Source organism: Notamacropus eugenii, chromosome 2, assembly GCF_028372415.1.
Source record: "Notamacropus eugenii isolate mMacEug1 chromosome 2, mMacEug1.pri_v2, whole genome shotgun sequence".
In the NCBI taxonomy this organism is placed as follows: domain Eukaryota; kingdom Metazoa; phylum Chordata; class Mammalia; order Diprotodontia; family Macropodidae; genus Notamacropus; species Notamacropus eugenii.
The window spans coordinates 478795154-478811673 of NC_092873.1; the positions used below are offsets into that span (position 1 = coordinate 478795154).

Sequence of the window (16520 nt, forward strand, 5' to 3'; positions counted from 1 at the left end):
AGTTGCTAACTTCACAAGCTCTTGACCTAAATGTCTCCACAGTATTACTAAGAATTAAAGGACCTTAACTTATTGCTGTTGGTCTAAAGTCCTATGCCTAATAGCTTAATTTTAGACAACCTTGGATGTTCCCCTACCCATAATCTATAATTGAATAGATCTGGTATTAAGCTTACAAACCTTTTGACTATAGGAAACTGCCACCAATAGTAAGGACATTGCAGGGATACAATATCTCCCCAACTTCATGTCAGTTGCTGGCAGGATTAGATTATCCACTTGGATTCAGTCAGGCTTAAAGTCTACCAGGTGTCAGTGGGGAAACTGAGTCAGGAGAATCCCACCTCAGCCCATGCTGAACAGCCACTCTCCCACCCTTTCCTTGAACCTATGCAGTTCATACCAGCATCTCATCAGCTTACTGACATCATGTATTGGAGGCTCAGATCACCTTTCTTGCTACCCATACCTGGAGATAGACTCAGAAGAACAGTCACTTAGTAGTCCCCTAGCATCTAAAAATGGCAAGTTCCAACTACCAGGTTTCAGATATGACTATAATTTCACTTTGGCTAAGGTACATCTTTTGAGGCAAGTCTTAAGTGGCTTACATGCCTTTCTATACATGTTCTAGTTCCTGATTAAATGGCAATCATAAAATCAAATTTACCATTAAAACCTTGACTTTTCCATCAATGCCAAGTTTTACCCGAGGTTACCTTTCTCTAGGAAATATAGACAAATTCTTTTCTCCAAACTAAAAATGTCATTGATTTATTCTCAGTAATTAATTCAGTCTATTGTTTTAATACTAATTGCTTTTACCTCACTTTGTAACATGTCCAATTTTTCTCCCCATCACTCCCCTCCCCCTCCACTTCTTAATAACTTGCATTCTGATTACTCCTTCCCTCAATGTACCCTCCCCTCCATCACACCCCACCCCTCTCCTATTCCCATCTTCTCTCTTTTCTTGCAGGGCAAGATAAATTTCCATACCCCTATCCCTGTAGTTCTTATTTCCCGATTATATGCAATAAAAATTCTCAACATTCATTTCTAATGCTTTGAATTCCAACTTCTCTCCCTCCCCCCCAGCCCTACTGAGAAGGCAAGCAATTCAATAGAGACTAAATATGTATTGTTTTGCAAAAGACTTCCATAGTAATCATGTTGTGTAATACTAATTATATTGCCCTCTGACCTACCCTATCCCCCCTACAATTGACCTTGTCCCTTCTCGAAAGTGTTTATTTCTAGTGACTCCCTTATCCCATTTGCCCTCCCTTCTAACATTCCCCTCGCTCCACTTGTCACCTCCTCTCCTACTTTCCTGTGGTGTATATAAATTTTCATATCAAATTTAGTGAGCATGTTATTCCCTCCTTCAGCCACACATGGGGAGAGTAGCTTTATTTTCCCCCTCTTCCCTTCTCCCTTATCTCACTCCATTGAATAAGATTTTTCTTATCTCTTTTATGAGTTATAGCCTGTCCCATTCCATTACTCCCTTTCTCTTCCTGGAATTTTCCTCCTTTACCCCTTAATTTTCATTTTATTTTATTTTTGTGTGTGTGTGTGGATATCATCTCTTCTACTATAACATACCCTGTACTCTCTATCTATCTATGTGTATGTGTGTGTGTATGTACAATCTCTCCAACTACTCAAATACTGAGAAAATATTCAAGAGTTAAAAATATTTTCTTTCCATGTAGTAATGTAAACAGTTCAGCTTTAGAGAGTCTTTTATGATTTTTCTTTTCTGTTTACCTTTTCATGCTTCTCTTGATTCTTGTCTTGGGAAGTCAAATTTTTAAATACAGATCTGGTCTTTTCCTCAACATTGAATCTTGAAATTCAACTATATCACTGAATGACCATTTTTTCCCTTGAAGTATTATATTCAGATTTGCTGGGTAGGTGATTCCTTGGCTTCAATCCCAGTTCCTTTGACTTCTGAAATATCCCACTCCAAGCCCTTCTATCCCTTACTGCTGAAGCTGCTAGATCCTGTGTTATTCTGACTGTATTTCCATAGTACTCAAATTGTTTATTTCTAGCTGCTTGCAGTATTTTCTCCTTGATCTGGGAACTCTTAAATTTGGCCACAATATTCCTAGGAGTTTCTCTGTTCGGGTTTCTTTCAGGAAGTAATTGATGAATTCTTTCAATATCCATTTGCCCTCTGATTCTATAACATCAGGGCAGTTTTCCTTCCATTATCATGGAAGATAATGTCTAGGCTCTTTTTTTGATCATGGCTTTCAGATAGTCCAATAATTTTTAAATTATTTCTCCTGGATCTATTTTCCAGGTCAGTTGTTTTTCCAACGAGTTGTTTCACATTATCTTCTATTTTTTCAAATTTTTGGTTTTGTTTACTAACTTCTTGGTTTAACTCATAGTCATTTGTTTCCCTGAACTCAGTTCTCTCTTTCAACGAATTATTTTGTTCAGTGAGCTTTTGAACCTTCTCCTCTATTTGGCTAATTCTGCTTTTTAAAACCTCCTTCTCCTTGCTGGCTTTTTGGACCTCTTTTTCCAACTGAGTTAGCCTCTTTTTAAAGGTGTTATTTTCCTCAGCATTTTTTTGGTTCTCCTTTAGTAAGCTGCTAACTTGTTTTTTAAGGTCTTCTATTGCCTGAGCACATTTTAAGTTCCCTTTGGAGGCAGAGGCCTTGACTTCCTCTGACAGTATGCCTTGTTCTTCCTCATCTGAAAGGGTGGAGGGAGACACCTGTTCCCCAAGAAAGTAACCTTCTATGGTCTTATTTTCTTTCCCTTTTTTGGGCATTTTCCCAGCCAGTTACTTGACTTCTGAGTTTCCTCTCCACAACCACCTCACCTCTAGTTCCACCCAGCCACCACTTGGGGGCTGAGATTCAAATGCACTGCTCCCAAGCATTACGGGTTTTCGAGGAGGGCGGGGCTGTTATTCAGTGTGAAATTAAGTTCAGCTGCTCAGGTGGGGGCAGGACCACCACACAGGGCTCAGTTCCCTCAGGGGGTTTACCAGGAGACCTTCAACAATGGATGCAGGCTACTGCCTGCTTTGGGAGCCCTTGTCCGCTGCTGCCTCTGCTGCTGCCTCCGCTGCTGCCTCCGGAGGGGCCCTAAGTTATGGGGACACCCTGTTCCCCTCTCGGTCAGCTGAAAAGACCCTCTCACTCACCTTTGGCGCCTGTGGGTTGAGGGATCTGCGCTGCTGCTAGAGATTCTGTCCCTGAAGCCTGCTCCAATCTGCTCCTTTCAGTGGGGCATGGCCAAGGCAGGGCTGGGCTCTGCTCCGCGTCCCATGCGAGACAGACCTTTCCCGTTGGTTTTTCAGGTCTCTCTGGAACAGAAATCTCCTCCACTCTGTTGTTCTGTGGCTTCTGCTGCTCTAAAATTTGTTGAGAGTTCTTCTTTATAGGTATTTTATGGGCTGTGGGGTAAGAGCTAAGCATACGTGTATCTTTCTACTCCGCCATCCTGGCTCCTCCCCATATTTTTAGTACCTAAAAAAAGTAGCTAAAGAAGAGTATCTGTAACTTTGCTGAATCTAAATGAAAAAGAAGAAATCCAAGCATTTAATTTCAGTCATCCGGCTGAGTCTGCAAAATGATCATCACACCTAACAGGCATTCACTCCATTTGACAGCAGGACTGAAGCTGCCTAAATGTGGGAGAATCCAATTTTTAAATGCCCAAAGAACCTGCCTTATCTTTTTAATTAAGTTTTGTTAAACAAAGTGGCCCCAGATCTAGAGCACATTAACACCTCTAAGTTAATTCTACTAGTTCTGCTCAGAGCTGGAGGTTTATGAAAGAGTGAAGAGACAGTTTTCAAATAAAACACAGAAGGGTGGAGACAAAATGCTTTAAAATGCTAGGGCTGCCAAACTATAATTTACTGCTTGTCAGTCTAGTGTTCTGGGCTGGAAGACAGATGGAAATTCCCAGCTGGAGGCTGGCCCGCCCAGGCCAGGGTCTTCTAACAGGCTTAAGGGCCTATCATGATCATTCAAGTAAACAAACACATTTATCTGCACACATATATGTACTGGGGTTGGCACTGGCAGGAGTAGTGAGATACAAAATTTAGGAAAAAAACCCAATCTTTGTCCTCAAACAGATTATAGACAATTATACACAACCACTGGAATGCCCCAGTAGCGGCTGACTTTCCATCATCAGAGGTTTGGAACAAACACTCAGAGCCTTTAAAAAGCTTAGCAAATTCCAGCAAGTAGAAAGGGAGGTTCCCAGCTCTCAGTTTCTGATGCTGGTACTTTCTTAACTGAACTCAGTTTACTCCAAAGAAATCTCTGGATGAAAAGCAAGGAGGCACCGGAAACTGTTCCTTCTGCAGAGAGGATAGGGGTAGGGTTTGTGTGTTTCACTGAAGTGTTGATGGATGAGTGTGAAGGCTGCATTTTGGACACCTAGGCCATATCTAGGAGATATTTAAAGATTAAAGAATCGGTAGAGAGAAGAGTTATTAAACGGAAAAACCCAAATCCCTATGCCCCGTATCCATCTCTGGATTCTCCCTTATTCATTCAACAAATAATTATTTTGAGGTCTGTTTTGAGTAGGAAACAGGAAAGAGAATTGGAGAACTGGGTTCTCCGTTATCTTCAGCCAGCTAGTTCCCTTCTTTGGAGATGGGTTCTGTCATCAGAAGAATGATTACCTGGGAACTAGATCATCTGGGAAGTCCCTTCTGCTCTGAGATTCTAACTCTAAAACAAGTGAGGTGTGCCAGAAAGTGGTACAAGGCACAAATTAGAGGATGGGGAGATCCCTTCCTACCGGGATTAATCCTTCTTCAAGGAGCTATGTCTTTGAAAAACGGGTATGTTGGTCATAACCAGAAAACAGAGGTTAGCATACCAGGTGGAAGGAAAGATGAACCCAAAGAAAGGCACAATGGCTGAACTGCACAAGCCTTTTGCCTGGAGGCGAGGGTGTGTGAGGAGGGTGAAAGGCAGAGAGGAACCAGATTTTGAAGAGCTTGGACAGCAGTTTAGTTACGTACTGATACCGTGTAAAGATGACATGTTACCTAAAGAATGAATAAACCAGAGAAAAGTGGGAGAGTTAATGCCCTCCATTAATACAATAATCAATCTTGACTCCACAGAGGGCGGTGGGTTAGAGGTCCAGAACACATACTCTGCTCAGTTGAGACGCGTTCTGGATTCCTCCTCCACCGTTAGCTAGAAGTCAGTCAGTGAACTAGCATTTGTAAAGCACCTGCTAAATTCCAGGCACCGTGATAAGCGCTGGGCTAGATACCTCCCTCCCTCTGTCCCCAATCACTTTGTATTTGTTTTTAAATTATATGGTAAATAATTACATATGTCCACATTGCCTCTCCTATACAGAACGTAAGCAACTTGAAGAACAGACAACAAAGGCTGGCTGATTGATTGTTGAAGGAATGTCTAGCTTTGCTTTGCTTAACTGGGGAAGAGAGGACTGACATTGGGAAACAATAACATTGTAAAAAGTAATCCAAAAAAATTTTAATAAAACTTTTTAAAAAGAATACACGCTGTCCTGCAGATCTAGAATTCAACAAGGGATAAAGTTTGCAGTCTGGCAAAGGGACTTATAACCAAAAGACTAAGTGGAAATAACTGCAGTTTCAAAGATGTTGTTAAGAGAAGCTTGGCTGTTCTTAAGTCATTTCTCCCCTTTCTTTTTAATGCAAGGGGCAAAATAACCTTTGTTAAAATGCTTCCGCTCTAGAAGCTTGTAAGAGAGAAGGGAGGATTCTAGCTAACGGTTAACAGCGATTACAGTTGACAAAATGCAGGAAAGCGCAACTACCACCAGGGGGCTCCAAAGCTAGAATACAAATGACTAGACTTCTTTATAACGGCAAGAAGGAGGTGGGTATGCTGGCTCGTTGGTCTAGGGGTATGATTCTCGCTTAGGGTGCGAGAGGTCCCGGGTTCAAATCCCGGACGAGCCCTCTTTTTCTTCTTTCCATCCTGTAATTTGTAAGATTAAAATAATTTACAATTATTTACTGACCCCCCCCCCCCAAATAATTTTTAAAGGCAGACGTCAAACTCATTGAGATGTGTAGCATTTACAGGACACACATTTTGCAGAACCTAGGCACATCCTACTGGGATTCCCGTCCTTCCGGACCCTCCTTTTTCTCCTCAGCAGACCCTGAGTCCTTTTATTTCCATCGGTCTTCGGGGGTGGGGGGCTGTCCTCTTTGCATCCCTTTCACGCCCCGCCCTCCTCCTGTGCTCGCCCCTCGCCCAGGACCCTTCCCCCACATCCAGTCCAGGATTCCAGCTGCCCCGGTTCCCATCAAAGACAATGAGGGCAACCTAGCCCTGGGCCGCCGACCTTGCCAAGATGAGCGGGTGTGTAAGAGCGCGCACGCAGCGAGGCCCAGGAGCCACGCATGCAGAAGAAACCGCACTCTCTCCCCGCCCGACTCCCGGCCCGAGGCCCTGCCCCGACGCCCGTGCCCAGGGCTCCTGGGGCGGGAGAAAGGGAATGACCTTCTGGGTTACTCCAGCACGTTCGGAGCCTTCGGGAGCTTTAAACCTTGCAGTTAGTGGGAAAACACGAAAAATCGAAAACAGGAGCGGAAAAAACTGGGCTCGTCCGGGATTTGAACCCGGGACCTCTCGCACCCGAAGCGAGAATCATACCCCTAGACCAACGAGCCGCTCCTAACTGAAGGTGCCCCATCTGCTCCCTTCAGCTCCGCCCCAGCCCGCTCCTCACTTCCGCCCCAGAGGGCCGGGCTGGCTCGGAACCCCGCCCCTCGCTGGCCCTCGCCTCTGGAGCGGGCCAGGCCACTGTGGCCGCGGGTGGAGGGAGCCACTAGGAGCTCCCGAGGGCTGCGCCCGCCCCGCCTCCACCCCGGGGAACCAGCGCCCCCCCAGGCGGGAAGGGAACCCCACTGAGGAACTCCTGCGAACGTGCGTGTCCAAAAGCGGAAGAACCGCTGACCCCGTGGCGGCTGCGCCCCCGCCCAGCCCCCCGTGCTGCCAGCCGAGTGGACGCATCCGCCCGGTGCCGACTGTTATAGAGCCCTCGGGCCAGGGCCCCCTCCTCTCTCTCTCCTCTCCCTCCTCCTCTCTCTCTCCTCTCCCTCCTCCTCTCTCCGTCCTCTCCTCCTCCTCTCTCCGTCCTCTCTCTCCTCCTCCCCTCCTTGGTCCCTTCCTCTCTTCTCTCCTTCCCCCCCTCCCCTTCCCTCTCCCCCTCTGCCTTTCTCCCTCTTCCTCCCTCCCTCTCCTCTCTCCTACTCCCACCTCTCCTCCCCCTTTCTCTGATCCCCCTCCTCTCCCCTCTCCCCTCTCCCCCAGCTCAGCCTCTCTTTCCTCATCTCCCTCCACCGCCCTGCGAAATGAGAGGAGTGGGGAGATAACTGGGGCTGAGAGAAGGGAGAAAGATGAAGAGGAGCAATGAGGAAGAGGACAGGATAGGTAAAGACCGACCCAGAGGACGAGGAAAACTGAAACCAAGGGGATGGAAAGAAATTACACAATCTCTGAGCTGACCTTTGAACTTGGTGGCTGGACCGACCCAATCCAGGATTTATTTAGCGCCTACTACAAGTTACTGGGCTAGGTTCTGAGGATACAGACAAGGAACAGCAGCCCTGACCTCTGGGAGCTGACATGCTCTCGGGGAGTACACCGTGTAAGCACACGAGTATATGCTGGATCATGAAGCAAGGAGAGCACTAACAGCTACGGGGAGGTGGATCAGGTAGCGGAGAGGTGATAAAGGAGACTATTCCAGGCAAGGCAGACAGCCTATGAAAAATCACTGGGGCAGATAGAGGGAGCAGCAAGTAGGCCACTTATAGGCAGGAGCCAAATAGCAAAGGGCTTTAAATGCTGTGCTAAATTTATATTTTGTCCTGCAGACAATAGGGAACCACTGAAGCCTTCTGAGGAGGAGACTGATGGTCAAAACTTATGTTTTTGGAAGATTATTTTAGCAGCTTTGTAGAGGATGGATTGGAGAAGAGAAGAAACTGGAAGCTGTAAATCTAGTTAAGATTTTTTTTTTTTTTTGCATTGCAGTAGTCCATTTGAGTGGGGAGAAGGGGATAGATCCAAGATACTTTGTAGAATTAGAACCCATTGGATGTGGGGAATGAGGGGGAGGAAAAGAGCAGGAATGACTGAGTTTGTGCTCCTAGATGATGTGAAGAATAATCGTACTCTCAGCACAAAATAGAGAAAGTAAGAAGAATAGGTCTTGGGGAAAATAAATTCCATTTTGCACATGATGAGTTTGAGATGCCAATGGGATGTTTCAGTTGAAGATGTCTATTAGGCTGTTGGTGATATAGAACTAGAGCTCAGGAGAGAAAGCAGAGCTGGTTGTATACATCTAAGGGTTATCTACATAGAAGTAATAACTGAATCCATGGTGGCTCAAGACTACCAAGGGAAAGAATGGAGAGAGAGAGAGAAGGCCCAAAACAGAACTTGGAGGGACACTCATAGTTAAGGGTGTGAACTCCATGATAATCCAGGAAGACTGAGAAAAACTGGTTAGATAGGTAAAAGGAGAACTAGGAGAGAACACTGTTACAAAAACTCAGGAGACAGTATCCAAAAGAAGAGGATGGTCGACATTGTCAAACATCCCACGGAAGACAAGAAGGATGAAGACTGCGATTAGGCCAATGGTGTAGCAATTACACTCACCTGGGAGAAAGTTTTACCTCCCTAGGTCTAAGTGTCTTCATCTATAAATAATAAGGGAATTGGAATAAAGTCCCAGCTCCAAGTCCTATGATTTAGAAGAGTGATGGGTTTGGAAAAGGAGGTACTGGGAAACTTCCAGGTTTGGGGAGCATTTAGTCATAGTGCATTCCTTGCATAAATAACCCTATGGATAGGGACTTACACTGTCTACAACTTTTTTTCCCCTCAGCTGTAGAAAAAGTGAATGAAGTAAGCAATGAGTTCAACACCAGAGTGACAAAGATTTACTTGAATTGGAAAGTGTGGTGCCTCCTCACAATTCCAAATTCATGTAAATTCATATTTTCAGTAGCAGGCCAGAATATGGGAGATTCTAAATTAAGATTTTTGTATTTTTCTTCTCTTCTCCTTTCCTCCTGGGTTTTTCCTCCTGGGTTTTTTCCTCCATGGACTTTTGAAACAAAAGTCTCTGGGCGCTGTAGTAGACACAGCATTTACCCTGAGGACAGTAGACATAAGTTTGAATTTTGGCAGCCTCTTAGAACCTGTCTTCTCATTTGTAAAATGAGGATGACAATGCTTATACTACCTGTTGGGAGGAAAGCTCTTCAAAACAAATATAAATTATTATTCTGATGTAACACTACCAGTTTTACTGAGCTATTAAACTCCAGTCAGGTTTTGCCATCTCTGAAAGTTTATTCCTCTCTGTCTCCCAACAATAGGGAGTTAAGTGACTTGCCCAGGGTCATACAACTAGAAAGAGTCTGAGGCCACATGTAAACTCAGGTCTTACTGACTCCAGGGCTGGTGCTCTATCCCCTGGACCACACGGTTATTTTCTCTTTGAATTACCCCAGACAATCAGCTAATCACTTTACAATGTAATCATAGATTATTAGGGTACTAAGGGCCTTAGAAATACCCTCTTATCCACCCTCTCATTTTACATATTAGAAAATGGAGCCACAGGGAGGTTAACAGAAATTAGTAAAAACATTAAACACTTATTTTCTGATGACTAAAACTGCCCTTAAGGATTTTGTAGGGAGACAGAAGAAAGAAAGAAAAGAAAATATATAAAAAAATAAAACTAATAACTGCAGAAATCTTCATGATGAATTCTACTTGTATAGAGAAACATACAGTTATACTGAGGAGTTGCTGGAATCAAGTGGGGTTAGTCATAAAAGGGGTATGGAGGGATCTTAAAGAAGAGGGGAATGGTATGATGAAAAAGACTTTTCACGAAGAAAGAATTGCTTGTATAAAAGTTCCAGAGCAGAAGGAGATTCTGTGTGTCTATGTCTAGCTATCTATAGACTATCTATCTCCAGTAAGAGATAAGAAGTGCTATGCCCATACCTAAAATGAGAATAAGAGCTGGGGTGGGGGTGGGGGGGGGCTTAAACAACGTAGTCCAATTCACATTTTATACAGCTAAGGAAATGAAGCTGGAAGGTTTTTCCATCTACAGTAAAAAGGGAGAGCTATTAGTTGGAATTTTTGACATCCGATGATCAAGAACTTTAATTTGATGGGGCTGTTCCTTCCATAGCTTCTGAGAACAAGAATAATGACTATTTATCTAGCACTTAAAAATCTGAAAGCCTTTTCCTTTCAGAAATTTCAAATCAATGTCATTTGATTCTCCTAACAGTCCTGGGAAGTCAGCACTACAGATATTATCACCATTTTGTTGGTGAGGAAACAGGCTCAGAGGTTTCCTTGCCTATGGTCACGTAACTACAAACTGTCAGAGGCAGGGTTTGAACCAGTGCTTTCTGATTCATGTCCCCCAATTTGGAATAATCAAAACCACACTTTAAAATGATTTCTTTACCACCTACCCAACTCTTTTTTTTTTTTTTTTACCTTTTGCCTAAAGTTACTTGTCTCTCCCCATTAGAAAATGCGAAGTCCTTTGGGGGCTAGGACCGTCTCTGCCTGCTTGTATCTGTAATTCCCAGCCCCTGTGCCAGGCATGTACTATAGTAAGCGCTCAGTAGATGCCTCTTGACTTGAAGTATGTACTGTGATACCTTCTTCCTCGCTCTCCAATCTAATTTTCTTCCGATCCATCCTTTACCCTCCCGCGAGATTACACTTTCTAACGATCTGAACCCCGTCCCTCCACAGCTCAAAACTGTCTGCAGAAAATCCTCCCGACCTCGCTGGCTTGGCATTCAAGGCGCTCTCCTCACTGCACAATTTGCTCTCTCCTACGTATGACCCAGCCTTTTCGGCCTCTACTCTTGGCTTATGGCTCTGCCCTGCTCCATCCATCTCTATCAACTGGAATCCTACATCTTTTACAACCAGTCCAGATACCATCTCCCCTATTCAACTGAGTTTCTCAAAACCTCTGCCTTTTTACAAAGTATGAGCAACGACGGATCCTACATACCAGTACGATCCCAGAGTGCGTCTGCTTTCTGAGGACCAGCTGAAGTGGAAGCTCCCGCTGTCTTATAGATGGACACTGCTTACTGAAAGGGGCTGAAAAGGGACATCTGTGCAAAAGCATCACCTCCCAGTTACAGTAGCGTGGACACCGACTGGGGAACGACTCAGGAAACCGCGGTACGTGAATGTAACAACATACTGCGGAGGATGAACGCGGAGAAGCAAGGGGAAACTTCCCTGAACGATCAAGGCAACGACTTCAGCGTCCACGGAAAGCCCAAGCAGCCCACGGCGATCAAAGGTAAAGCTGCCGTGGGACAGGAGAAGGGGCCTGGCCCCAAAGAGCCCCGAGAAGGCGCGGCGCGGGGGCCACGGCTGTGGACAGGGGAATGCACAGAATCTCGGCTCCCCGCCCAGAAAGGCTCCTTTAGGGCACCCTGTGTGTTCAGGCTTTTGTCAATTTAAAACTTTTTAACGCTCTTTCTTGCCCCTCTGAGATGCTCCTTGCCGTACAGGACGGCTCCGGCGGGGGAGGGGCTCCGTGGACCTTTAACGCTGACGCCCCCGGACAGACACAGACCCTCCCCAGGGTGGCTATCCCCGGGTCCCAGGCAAGTTCTTTGCGGTTCGGGACGGCGCTCCGGCGGGGGAACGCTGAAGGTTTTAGGCGGTTCTCGCGGCAAAGCCAGCCCGCCCGGGGTGGGGGTGCGGGCCTCCGTCACAGGGGCCCCTCGGGGCCCGAGGCGCTGCGGTGCATTGCGGGCCCCCGCTCCTGGCGCACCCCGGGGGGGCGGCGATGGGGAGGATGGAGTCCGGGGGTCCCGTCCCGCCGGGGAGCGAGGGGGGCGCGGCCTCCGAGGGAGGAGGGGACACTGAGGGAGGAAGCGGTCGGCCGAAGGCCGGCTCCCAGAGGAGCGGGTGTCAGACCTGATGGGCGCGGGCCGCCGCGGCTCTCCCCCTCGAGGCAGGTGCGCGGGAGGGAAGGGAGGCCCCTCTTCTCGCCGCTGATTGGCTGGAGCCCGGCGGACCTGCCCTCTGGCGCCGCCTGCAGCCCGCCCTGGGGAACGTGCCGCCCTCGACTGCCCTCTTTAGGCTGCGGAGGGACGAGCAGGGAGAGACGCCGGCCGGGCAGGCTCGGGCACGTGGCTGCTGGAGCTCGGCAGCCCGAGGGCTTCGGGGGACCTGCACGCACTGAGGGTTCAGCTATGTGTCCAACGCCTTGCCAACCTTAAAGCGTCAGACCATTGGCCATTGTATTTTGGCCATCATAATTAGGTCACACAGTGAGTGGACAGAGCACACGGACTGGACTTGGTGTCTACAAGACTGGAGTTCAAGTGTGGCCTCAGACACTTAGTAGCTGTGTGACCCTGGGATTTGCCTCAGTTTCCTCATCTGCAAAATGAGGTGGAGAAGTAAATGGCAAAACTCCGGTAGCTTTGCAAAGGAAACCCTATGGAAAATATTGGTGTACTATGTATGGTCCACAGGCTCAGTAGCAACTGAACGATAACAAATTAAAGATCCGGAAGGATTTAGGTTTCCCTCTGAAGGCAGAATTACAACCAGCAAAAATGAGGGATGTGCCTTGATTTTCCACTCTAAGAGAAGGATCTTCATTATCCAGAGATCAGGGTAATGATCAGAAAGGAAAAGAAAAAGTTTTTAATTCAGTTACTAAAAATGTCTCTTGCCTTCGCCTTTGACCAAATGGATGAAGAATCTACACAGGAAGCAGTAAAAGCAGTTAAACTGGAATCAAATGATTTAGCAAAATAATTCTCTAAGGTGGGTCAACATTATAATTGCTTATGGTTATATCTGTTGAATCAAACTTGATATAAACAACGAATGTTAAAAAATTGTTTTTATATGTAATTGGGGGAAAATAAAGTATTATTAAAATAAAAATGAAATAAAAGTCTTGATAGAACTGTTGTTATATTTTATCTTATTGTCAGATTTTGTCAGTTTTGGGGAAACACTATAAAAGACTATTAAAAATGGCCTGGTCAAAGCTATCGATAGCCATGTGAAAAAAAATTCTTCAATTGACTAATAATCAAAGAAATGCAAATGAAAGTTACTCTGAGGTTCTACCTTACCCCTATCAGATTAGCAAAAAGGGAAAATGACAAGTAATTGGAGGGAGCTCAGTCGTGCCCTGTTGGTTGAACTGTGAATTGATCGAAGCTGCTCTGGAAAGCAATGGAACTATATCCAAAAAAGTCATTAAACTTTTACTTAGCAAATACCTGTACTAGGCCTATACCCCAAAGAGATCAAAGAAGGAGGAAAAGAACCTATATACATAAAGAAAATTTATAGTAGTTCCTTTCTTAATGACAAAGAACAGGAAATTAAAGGGCCAGCTATTATTTGGGGAATTTCTAAACGTAGTACGTGGATGTAAGGAAATGCTATTGTGCTGTAAAAAATGGTAAAAAGAATTTTGAGAGAAATTTGGGGAAACTTGTATGAACTAATGCAGAATGAAGTGAAGAGAATTAGGAAAATAGTTTATAACAACTATAAAGATGAACAACCTTGATAGACCTAAAAATGCTGACCAATTCAATGAACCAATAAACTGTACCACCCTACCTTCTGACAGAGAGACGATGAATTTAAGATGTAGAGTGGCACATACATTTTGATATGGACAATGTGAGAATTTGTTTGGTCTGTATGCACGTTTATTACAAGGATTTTCTTTTTTTCTTTTAAATTAGGGATGGGATCTGAGGGAGAGAAAAATAAAATAAAATGAAAAATCTGAAAAGTATCTCAAATTGATTTTCAAAGGTAAAGGGAGACAGGTTTTTCTTCTGTCCTTTCTCAAAGCAGAGATGCTTAGAATTGTAATAAAATGACCTCTGACAGCTTGAATCTCAGAATTGGAGTACAGGGTTTTTTTTCTTCAATTCTAACCAAGAGAATATAAGTTCCTTGCGGTCAGCTTCTCCATCACCTAGCACAGTGTCTTGTAGGTAACAGAGATTTAATCAATATTTAATAAATTGAATTAATACTCAATAGAGCCTCATTCAGTACCGGTTTTTCTTTCCTCTGACTTGGAATGACACTCCCTGAAAAGAGGAAGAGAGCTTAGTCACTTTGGGTCAGTTAATTTATATGTCTCTCTTCCTCTGCTAATATGACTAACGAGAAAGGCTTGTCCAATAACAAGACAGACTTGCCCACTGCCTTCCATGCTGTGCACCAATTCACTGACAGAACACAGCTGTCCTGTGGGAATAGAGTTGCTTTACTCACTACCGGCTTCATTCAACTCCAAAATGGAAAATTGGATCTGAATGAATGTTGTCATTGTTATTTTCCCCCCTTAAACTCTAGTCCTGTTCCCTACCATGGCTTCAGCTGTTTCTGCTTAAAAACCATATCTGTCTGAGATATTCAAAGATATTTGACAAGGTTTCCTTCATCAAGGATTGTTTTTATTACATGCCTCCCTTGCAATTTTACAACTGCTGTTCTTACAAGTGCTACAACATTGTTTCCTTTCTCCAGCATCCAGTCTCCTTAACTTTTACGAACTCATGGACATGATACAACTCCAAGTGTATTCAGAGGAAGAAATTCTTACCCAGGAGTGCATCATTTCCCTGAGAATCTGTTTCATATGGAGGCTTTAGCTGTGTTCATTATATGTGTTAATAGAAAAAAAAAGATTTAAGGTAAATCTTTTTTTTTAAGCTTAAAACTATGCTCCTTTAAGAAAGATCTAGATTCCCATGTTTAAGTTTTGATTGGAGGGAAAGAGAGGCAGAGTGAAAATAAATGAGGCCATTTTGATTTTTTGATGTAATACTTCAATAATGCCTCTACTGTCAAAGACCAGACATTCAAAGAGGGTATTTTGGCTCCAAGTATTGATTTGCTCTATGAAGGCCTTTTAGCTACTTATACTCTATAGGTCTAAAGCTGAAATTCCTATTGTTTGGAGGGAGTTATCTTTCTTAAAGGAGTCTTTGTTGATAGACTGAGTGCCTTCCCCTGTGTAACCCACATTTTGTTGGGTATTGAACACACAATTCAGATGTATAATGCTATTTATCTAGCACTTGAAAGTTTGCAAATCACTTTAAATATAAATCTGTATGAGATTCCCCACGAGCCTGTAAGGTAGGTGGTGGTAGTGGTATTGTCACCCAGTTGTTCAGTCATGTCCAACTCTTTGAGACCCTATGGACCATATGTTGAGTATGACAAAGGTACTCAAGAGGTTTGTCAGTCCCTTCACCAGTGAATTGACAAGATAGTATTTATCAATTAATCAACAAGCTACTTATTACTCACCTACTATTGCAGTCCCTTCACCAGTGAATTGACAAGATAGTACTTATCAATTAATCAACAAGCTACTTATTACTCACCTACTATTGCCATTGGACTTGGATGACTCGGGGAACTTTGGGCAACTTTGCCTCATTTAAATCCAATTCACACACAAATCAGATTTTGCTCTTTCTAACAGATAAAATAAGGCTTTTAGTCCATTCGTCCCTCTCTCTCTCTTCCCCCTTCTTTACCTTGGGATGTTAAGGTAGCATTCCCACAGATCCCCAGACATCCTCTTGCCCTGCTTTCTCAGGGTCTGAAAGGTAGAGCTGGGTTGCCCTCTGTAGCTGTTCATCCTGCAATTTAGTTTAATTTAGTGTTCTTCTGAAGAACTCCCAGTGGTCTTGCTGACTTAGAATAATGGTAAGGGAAGAATCTTGGGCAAAACTGTCAACCCTATACTCTCCTTTTGGCCCCTTTTACCCCCTTTCAGTGATGTGCCAGCTTCACTCTGTCACCTGCAGAAGTGGGAGATGGTGGGCACAGACTGTTACAAATGGTGTTATTATAGATACTATGTTTGTTGGGTTTGTTTAATTGTTTCTTTGTTACAAAGGACAGGCTCACTCAGTGAATGAGTGGAGACTGTAACTGAGAAGTTTAATGTAAGAACAAAAGGGTAAGAAACTAAGTGTGTAAAAAATTTTCTTCTGAAAACATTTTTTTCTATACAAATGACAGACTTGAAGTATTGCTTGCATTTATATATGACAGGAAGACTCATGGCAGAGGAATGCATCTCTAAATGTAGAATTTCAGGCATCTTGGAATAGGAGGAAGAGATTTGGCAGGCAGCTTTGTTGTTTGTCCTTCATTTTCAAAGAGGACCATGACTTCAGGGAAATGATGACATGACTTGCAATTGACTTTGATTTGAGTGAAGGAGGGTTGTGCAAGGTCACCAGCCTCACTTTCTCCTCTTAGAGCCATCTGGGTCCAGTGGGCAGGCTAAAGCTATGTGTCTCACCTGTGGCAGGGCACAGGATTGTATTTATCATATGAGATAATGAGATTGATTTTTGTGGGAGGTCTTACAGAAATTCACTTGTTAACATACAGTCCTAA

The 16520-nt window shown here is 44.2% G+C and overlaps 2 non-coding genes and 1 pseudogene across 2 annotated transcripts; 1 reads left to right on the forward strand and 2 right to left on the reverse strand.

Moving 5' to 3' along the window:
• The window catches only part of LOC140529802 (methyl-CpG-binding domain protein 4-like), a 29144-nt pseudogene extending 17964 nt beyond the window's left edge, over window positions 1-11180 (reverse strand).
• Window positions 5894-5965, forward strand: TRNAP-AGG (transfer RNA proline (anticodon AGG)). The gene has a single exon. It is a non-coding gene; the product is annotated as a tRNA-Pro (tRNA).
• Window positions 6614-6685, reverse strand: TRNAP-CGG (transfer RNA proline (anticodon CGG)). The gene has a single exon. It is a non-coding gene; the product is annotated as a tRNA-Pro (tRNA).
• Window positions 11181-16520: the final 5340 nt, after the last annotated feature.